Source organism: Mus pahari, chromosome 9 (assembly GCF_900095145.1).
Source record: "Mus pahari chromosome 9, PAHARI_EIJ_v1.1, whole genome shotgun sequence".
Classification (NCBI taxonomy): domain Eukaryota; kingdom Metazoa; phylum Chordata; class Mammalia; order Rodentia; family Muridae; genus Mus; species Mus pahari.
The window spans coordinates 6,631,351-6,639,717 of NC_034598.1; the positions used below are offsets into that span (position 1 = coordinate 6,631,351).

The 8,367-nt window shown below is 41.7% G+C and overlaps 1 protein-coding gene across 7 annotated transcripts in view; it reads left to right on the plus strand.

The window, feature by feature from the left end:
• Positions 1-8,367, plus strand: part of Cdk19 (cyclin dependent kinase 19) — a 126,960-nt gene that overhangs the window by 26,364 nt on the left and 92,229 nt on the right. Inside the window, exon 1 of one of the 7 annotated variants that reach the window (XM_029542267.1) lies at positions 3,406-3,422. The exons of 5 other annotated variants lie outside the window; for them this stretch is intronic. The gene's annotated coding sequence lies outside the window, so the exon portion shown is untranslated. Of the gene's footprint in view, positions 1-3,405; positions 3,423-3,967; positions 4,055-8,367 lie in introns of those variants that run through there. One more of the 7 variants, XM_029542265.1, reaches the window with a different exon arrangement.

The following is an 8,367-nucleotide window of genomic DNA, read 5'->3' on the forward strand; positions in this document are numbered from 1 at the left end:
TTTTTGACTTTACTTTCACAATCCTGTCTCCCTTCTAAGCTACTGACACATAACATCTTCCTTTAGACATTATCAAAGTCCTCAACTTTTCAATTCCCGAAAACTTGCTCAGTCTGCTGTGTTGCCCAGCCTGCTAGCAGGAGTCATTCTGGGCTGTCTGTTGTTTTCCTGTGTCCATTGGCTCTGTGTCCTAGTTGTCTTTCAGAGCCATCTGCTCTTACTCCCTATCCTACGCTGTTGTGCCCACACACCTGACTCTCAGGGTTTCTGTTCGTCACACCTCCAGACTGCTGGGAGGAACGTAGACTGCATAGGTTCTTTCTTACCTTGTGTCTTAGGAGGAAGTCCAGATTCCTTAGTACGCCTTACCTGTGTGTCCTGCTTGTTTCTTTTTCAGCCTTTTTCTTTTCTTCCCTGTGCTCTATGAGCCTTCAGATGTATTGTGCTCCTTTGCATGTGAGCCTTGGCACATGCTGTTCTTTCTCAGAAAAGGAAAAGACATGAAAAACATTGCTGTGCTGATTAAACCTAAATCACTTCTCCTGTTAGACTTTTGGACCCTCTGCTCTACTTGTAACCTAGACGTGTTACTTAGCAATGCTTTCGGTGGCATTGCAGCATGTGGTAGGAATGCAGAGGCAGTGTGTGAGGTTGCAGATCAGTTTCTTCAGTGTACTCAGTGTAATGAAAGAATAGCTATTTGCAGCTCCTAATAAATGCACTATGTCCTGTTGGATAGTACTGATTTGCTTTGACTTAAAAAGTTGATTTAATGGTAAGTTTAAAAGATAGCTGTTTATTATAAATTAAGAGTAGAATGGCGCATTATTACTGGTATTTACATTTGATTTTAATTGGGCAACCATTTTATATAATTAGTATCTTGGTTTTTAACTTATTAGTGACTTTAACCCTTGGCTTGACATTTGTCTGAAATACATCATTTGATAAGGCTAGATTTGCCTAAATGTTTTTGGAGATTAGGTCTCTTGTAGCCCAGGCTAGCCTTGAACTCACTGTGTAAGTAGAGATGACCTTGGACTTCTAATTCCTCCACCTCCACATCCCTAAAGGTGGTAACATCATGACCATTAAAGTAGACAAATCCAGGTCAACCTTTTTGGGAACTTTTGAAAGAAAATTGTCAATAGTTTATGTAAGATGCATTTCTCAGTCCACACAGCACATTTTATGCTGCAGAAATGAGGCAATTGTTTATAGCTTGTTTTCTTTAAGTGTTGTAATGCAGGGTTCTGGGAGTGCCTCACCTTTGTTTCGAGCACTGGAGAGACAGAAGTGGACTGATCTTTGTGAGTGGAGGCTAGCTTGATCTGTATGGACACACTGTCTCAAACAACAGCAACAAAACCCAGCAAACAATAATAAGAACTATTGTACTGGAACATGATTCTCAGAAGAAGATAGCTTAACATTTTGGTTTGACCTTACGATTTACATGCAGTGCTGATTCAAGTTTCAAATAAAATCTTCTAAGCCAATTAACTTTTCTCTTGTAAGTATATTTCAGAGATTGTGGCTATAAAGAGCAAGAGCCTTTTCTTACTGTATTAGGAAAGTAACTATAATAGTATCTAACATCAAGTAGGAAAACTATGCCAAAACTCCCACCTAACTAAAAGGATGTGGGGGTGCAGTTATATAGCTCAGTGGGTAAGGCTCTGGCTGCACTTGTATAGGACCTATATTCTCCCAGCACCCATGCGGTAGCTCACAACAATCTGTAACAGCAGTTCGCAGGCATTTCCTTTCAGTGTTGAATTCTTGCAGTGTGGTGCTGTATGACAAGATTTTTTTCCCCTGGGAGATGCAGCAGTGCTAGGGATCTGATGCCCTTTATCGACCTCTCCACAGGCACCAAGCATGCAGATTGTGCATAAATATGCTCAGGCAAAATACCCATCCACTAAACAAACAAACAAATAAGTAAATAATCTTTGTCTGTTTGTTTTAAAGGAAGATGCCTCAGTGGTCCAGGTTTAGTAGCACTTTCCGTGATAGAAAACTAAAACATTGAAAATGTTAAAAAATGTTGATCTTAGTATTTTGGATCTTAGTATTCTTTTTGGGTATTTTATTTTGAATAAATACTTAGGATTTGAGGTAATTTTGTAAAAAGTATCTCAGAGCGAAGCCAGAAGTTGGGCTGGGTATAGTTCAGAGATAGAAAGCAGGCTTGGCATGCACAAAGCTTAGTCCTTAGTACAAAATAAACCTAGGAAGCAGTGTTGCCTGCTCTAAATGCTCTAATTCTATCTGACTCGACAGAGCTACATTTGAAAATGACAAAATATTTACATATTTTTTTTCCATTCCCTCCAGACGGAAGTAGTTGTATTCTGGTAAATTTTAAGACATACTGCTTACTGTTCCAGTGAAAATATTGATGTAAAGTCATCACTGTCGTTTTTATTTTATCTTTCACATACTTTTTTTTTTTTTTAATTGTTGAATTTTTGTAGTGCAGGGGTGTGTGACAAGATTCTTCCTAGGGCAGATGCAACAAGCACGCATGCAGGAATGCGCACCTCATATGGACTTGCACCTCACACCAGATAGAGCCATGTCAGAGCAAAGTAGGGGTATCACCAGAGTCAACTTTGTGATCCAGTGAGTTTTATTGGGGTTCTAGGGATCTGGGCGAAGGCCCTCCTTATAGGAGCAGAAATGACTCAAAGACAGCTTTATCACCAAATCCCACCCTAGCACAGGATAGCTCACAACGTTTGGGAACCTGGTACACATGGTATAGCCTGCAGACTGCTCAACCAGTTGGGGAGTGTCCTTTCTAAGTGACTCAATTGGTCTAAACCTCTTCTAGGCAGGCGGGCTGATCGCTGCTTCTTCCAGGCAGTCATTGCAGTTTGGCTTGTCTTAAGAGTGAGTCTCTCCAGTCTTTAGTGTTCACTCTTGGGAGGGAGAGACCACCTAGTGAATCTGGTCAGTTTCAGGGACTTCCTGGAGCTATCTTGAGATGTTTTACTCTCTGTCTTAAGATGCAGGATGGAATGTTTCCAAAGGAGAAAACTGCTATACAACAAAGGAATCTAACCTGGGCCCTTAAGTATGCCGGGTGTACTTGTTAATCGTCTTTGACAACCTGAGGAGACCAATAATCACATGGGAGATGGATGGCCTTTGCACATGCCAGTGGGAGATTATTATCTTGTTGCATTAATCAAAGTGACATCATTTCTTTCTAGGATCCTGGACTGTCTAAAACAGAGAAAGCCAGCTGAACATTAGCATGCATTCATTCATTGCTGTTTTCTTATAATGGATGTAATGCTGTCTTGACTTTCCTGTGCCTTGACTGTAAACTAAAGTTAAGGCTTTCCTTCTTTGGTTGCTTTTGTCAGGGTCTTTACCACAGAAACAGGGGAAGAAACGGAAACAGTCAGCAAGTAAGTACTCTGGCCCTGAACTACTCCCCAGCTGCCTCCTGCCTCCCTTTTCCCCTGGTATGTTGCCCAGCTGGGCCTTAAACTTATAGATAGAAGTAACCCTCCCTTCTTAGCCTTCTGTAAACTGGGACTACAGAGGTGTCATACTGTTGATAGGTATCTTTAAGAGGAATTTTTCTGGATTTTCTTATTACTGTGGAAATCTTTAAAAATTTGCTCAAGACAGCGGTTACTTGACCCCTAGGATTTTTAAGTTTGTTGGCTGCTTTCTCGGGATGGAGTGAAGTATGTGATGGAGTGAAGTGATTTTAGTAGCTTATGACAGGATCACAGAGTTTATAAAGTGCTAACATAAGATCTAAAAATAGTTTTAACAATCCTACAAATAATTTTTTATAGCTATTTTTTCTTTTACTGAAAATCGATTGTTTTTTTCTCACATAATATATCCTGATTATGATTTCCCTTCCTTCCCCTCCCATGTAGATCCACTCCTTTTCTGTTTCTCATTAGAAAGCAAGCAAGCTTTTGAGGGATAATAATAAAATTAACAAAAGAAAATATAAAAAGAGAAAACAATAACTGTCATCAGAGTTGGAGAAGACAAACAGAAGGCAAAAGCCCAAGAGAAGGTACAAGAACCTGAGACCCACTCATTCACACTCAGGAATCCATAGAACACCAGCGTGGAAGCCCCATGTACTGCATACGCAGAGGGCTGTGCAGCCGGGCCATGCTGCCTCAGTCTGTGAATTCATGTGAACTTGATCGTGTTGAGTTAGAAGGTCTTGTTTTCTTGATGTCCACCATCCCCTCTGGTTTTAACATACTCTTTCTACCTCCTCTTCCTTGGGGTTCTCTGAGCCCTGAGGGGAGGGATCTGATAATGATATCTTATTTAAGGCTGAGCGTTCCAAGGGTCGTTCATGCTCTATAGAACGCCTGACTGTGGGTCTCTGTTGTTCCCGTCTGCTGCTGGAGGAGCCTCTCTGATGATGGCCGAGCAAGGCACTGAGCTAGTTCTTAGCTATTTTAGTTTTTTTTTTTTTTTTTGAACCACAGTGTAGTCAAGATTTTGGTGTATGGTATGTTGTTACCTATTTTGGACCACTTATAACCTAGGTAATGCCCACACCTACTTGTTTTGTGTCTCCTTTTACTTAATGGGCCAAGTCAGTCTCCTTAGAGAGAAAGCCAGGCATGGTGACACACACCTTTAATCCCAGCACTCGGGAGGCAGAGGCAGGCAGATTTCTGAGTTCGAGGCCAGCCTGGTCTACAAAGTGAATTCCAGGACAGCCAAGGCTACACAGAGAAACCCNCCCCCCCCCCCAAAAAAAAGAGAATATCCTATATATAGGTAGGACTTTTAATAATTCTTCCTGCTGTAGCCTGTTGAAGGGTACTGGTTACTAGAGTGTTTCTGTACCTCTATAGCATGGTGCTGTGAATGGGTTGTGAATCCCATTATTAGTCATTATTATTGTGGGTCTCACCACTTGTTCATGAATGCTAATGTTTGTTTACCCTGATATTCATGGTACAAATAATATTACATGGATGCTGTTATGTCAAAGAGGTTTATGAGACCACTAGCCACCACCATTTAAGGCCACCACTATCAGCTTTTGTTTTATATTCTTTTTGTCACCATTTTTATTTTTGTGGTTTTAACAATCATTTAATAATATTGGTTGCATGGGGGAAACAAAGAAACATCTCTCCCTCCCAGGCAGAGAGCACGGACAAAGTCAGGATTCCTTTCAAGACCAGTTTGATGACCTGGTGGGTTAGATCAGGTTGTTACAGGAGCGTGGGCGACTCACTCAGGCAGCTACACCTCTGAGGAGTGCCACCCCAGTCAGCTGAGAGTAGTAATTGGAAGCTCCAGGGAAAATGGGATCTGGTCATGTACCACCCAGAGAAACAGCCACACTACACTGACACATCTTTCTCTAAGTCAGTTTGTTACTTTTTGTTCCTGTGGTTCTGGTCATCCAGTCTGTTTCTCTGTGTCTTTTTGTTACTTTGCAAGGTGCTTTCATCTCACTGAGGCATCACTCTGGCAGTTCTGTTATCTTCAGCCAGTTCGAGATGTCTGCTGTAGAAACATACATGTGCTTGTGTGCACATATATGAATGCATATTTATGTAGTATTTTGAACATTTACTTGTTCCATGTGCTTAAATATATTTAGCGACAGTAGATAATTCTGTCTCTGCAGTGTGATGGCTTGTTTGGTAATTTGAGACTGAATCTCACTAAGTAGACCAACATGGCTTCAAGCTCACAGAGAGCTATCTGCCTGTCTCTGCCTCACCAGTGTCAGGATTAAACACATGAGCCACTCCACCCAGCTGCAGTGGATGTGGAATACAGTTCTACTGCATTTCCTTCAACTTTTGGCTAATCTTAAACTCTCCTTGAGTTCCTGTAGTAGTCTATTTATTTATTTATTTATTTATTTATTTATTTATTTATTTATTTAGTTTTGTTTTTCGAGACAGGGTTTCTCTGTATAGCCCTGGCTGTCTTGGAAATCACTCTGTAGACCAGGCTGGCCTCAAACTCAGAAATCCGCCTGCCTCTGCCTCCCAAGTGCTGGGATTAAAGGTGTGCGCCACCGCGCCCGGCAGTAGTCTCTTTCATTTCATTCTTGTGTTCTAGCTCTTTGTTTTGAGACAAGGTTTCTCTTTTATGTAGCTCTGGCTGACCTGTGCTCACTCTGTAGACCAGGTTGGCCTCAGACTCCCAGAGATCTACTGTCTCCCTTAGTGCCGGGACTGAAAGTGTTTACCACCAGCCATATTCTTGTTCTGTCTGTCTGTCTGTCTATCTGTCTGTCTCAGTTTCTGTCTCTCTGGCCCACTTCTGTGTGTGGTGAATGCATGAGAATATGTGGGTTTGTGTGCCAAAGAGTGTGCATACAGAGTCCAGGGGAAAATGTCCAGTGTCTGCTGCTTCTCTCTGTCTTACTGCCTTGAGACAGAGTCTGTGAACTAGAAGCTCAAACGTTTGGCTAGGCTAGCTAGGCTGTGAGCTTCCAGTGTCTGGATGTAGACATCCAGGGTTGCATTAGGCATGAACAGCCATGCCTTACAACTTTTATGTGGTGCTGGGTATTCGAACTTAGGTCCTTATGCTTGCACAGCAGTGCTCTTCTCACTGAGCCATTGCTCTAATCTATGTTTCTTGAATGTAGTATGGATTTTAATTTTTAGGTTTCTGCCAAATATTTCTGGCCTGACCCTCTTAATGTTCTTTGTGCTCAACTCAAAAGAATCTTTCAAATGTTACTTTGCTATTTACCTGATAGTTGTCCATTTCTAGCCTTTTCTTTTAGACTAAGCCCTTCTCATGTTTATCTTATGTCTCTCCTTGCCCAAGTTTCCCTCTTCTCTCCTTTCCCCACGTGAGAGCACATATCAAACCACATCCTTTTCTAGTGTGCCTCTAGAAAAGGCTTTCATGTCCCCAGAACCCAGCACAGAGCTTTGCACACAGCACAGTGCCAAGCGAAATATTTCTGAAGGGAATGGGGAAGGCTTAGTGGTCAAGAGCACTTGTGCTCTGCAAGCATGAGGACCCGAGCTTGGATCTGTCTCCACATCCAGTGTTGGCATTATAGGCCCAAACAGCCATGCCAGACAATTTTTCTGTGGATCCTGAGGGTCTGAACTTGGGCCCTTATGCTCCGGCTCCCAGGTAAAAAAGCTGGGTGTGATTGAATGTCCCTGCAGTCCTAGCTTTGGGTGGCAGAGATAGGTGGGCATGGAGAGTTGTAGGAGCTGGCTGGCCAGTCAGCCTAGCTGACGCTGAGTTCCCAGTCAGTGAGAGAGAACCATGGCAAGGTAGTGAGCAGACAGGGAGACACTAGACAGCCTCTTCTGGTCTCTGTATGCATGTGCGTAGGCATTTGCACACTCGTGTACCAGATACAGTGTATATACACAAACACGTTTTCAAAATAAGCAACGTTTCTGCTGTCCCGTGTCACTTACAAGCTTAACTTGAACTTTATGAATTTTTAAAGGAGGACAAGGTCTTACATACAAGGTTTTGGTTTATACTAAATACTTGCTGCTGGCTATGTTCTGTAGACGAAATATATATATTTAAAGCTCAACATTTTTGATAGCCAGAATTGCAGGTATTATTGCAGATATATTTGTTTTAAAGTCACATTGACTATTAAGAATTTGACATTTTAAGAAATTAAATACTGGGGCTGGTGAGATGGCTCAGTGGGGAAAAGCACCTGACTGCTCTTCCAAAGGTCCTGAGTTCAAATCCCAGCAACCATATGGTGGCTCATAACCATCTGTAACAAGATCTGACGCCCTCTTCTGGAGTGTCTGCAGACAGCTATGTGTGTAATTACATATAATAAATAAATAAAGCTTAAAAAAAAAAAAAAGAACTGCCCATCTGACATAAGGGGAGAGCTAGTGAATAAAATAATAATAATAATAAAAGAAATTAAATACTGATATTTACCAGTGCAGCACTGAATTTAAGATTTTAGGAATACAGTGAGAGCTGAACTAGTTTGAACAAAAAAGTAAGAGGTTGAGGGTCCTATCCAAATACATTGATGTGAGAATCATCTTCATTTAAAATTCACTTCCGACTCTAATCAACATAATTGTTGGTCAGGCCTTGCAGTGCTGCCTACAAGTCCAAGTATTTACAAAGCCTGTCAGCACTCCTGTGTGTTCTAAGGCTAGCCAGAGCTGCTTAGTAGTACTGTTTAGAGAGGACTGGGGCTGTAGCTCAGTGGGTTTTTGTTCTGTATAAATCATACAGAAGTCCCTGGTTCAGTCCCTCATATGGGGAAGAAGAGAGGGAAAATGGTTGTATAAAACTAAGGTCTGGGCACTGAGGGAAGGAAGTGCTGTTGTTAACTGAGTGCTGTAAGCCTGTTTTTTTGTTTTTTTTTTTTTT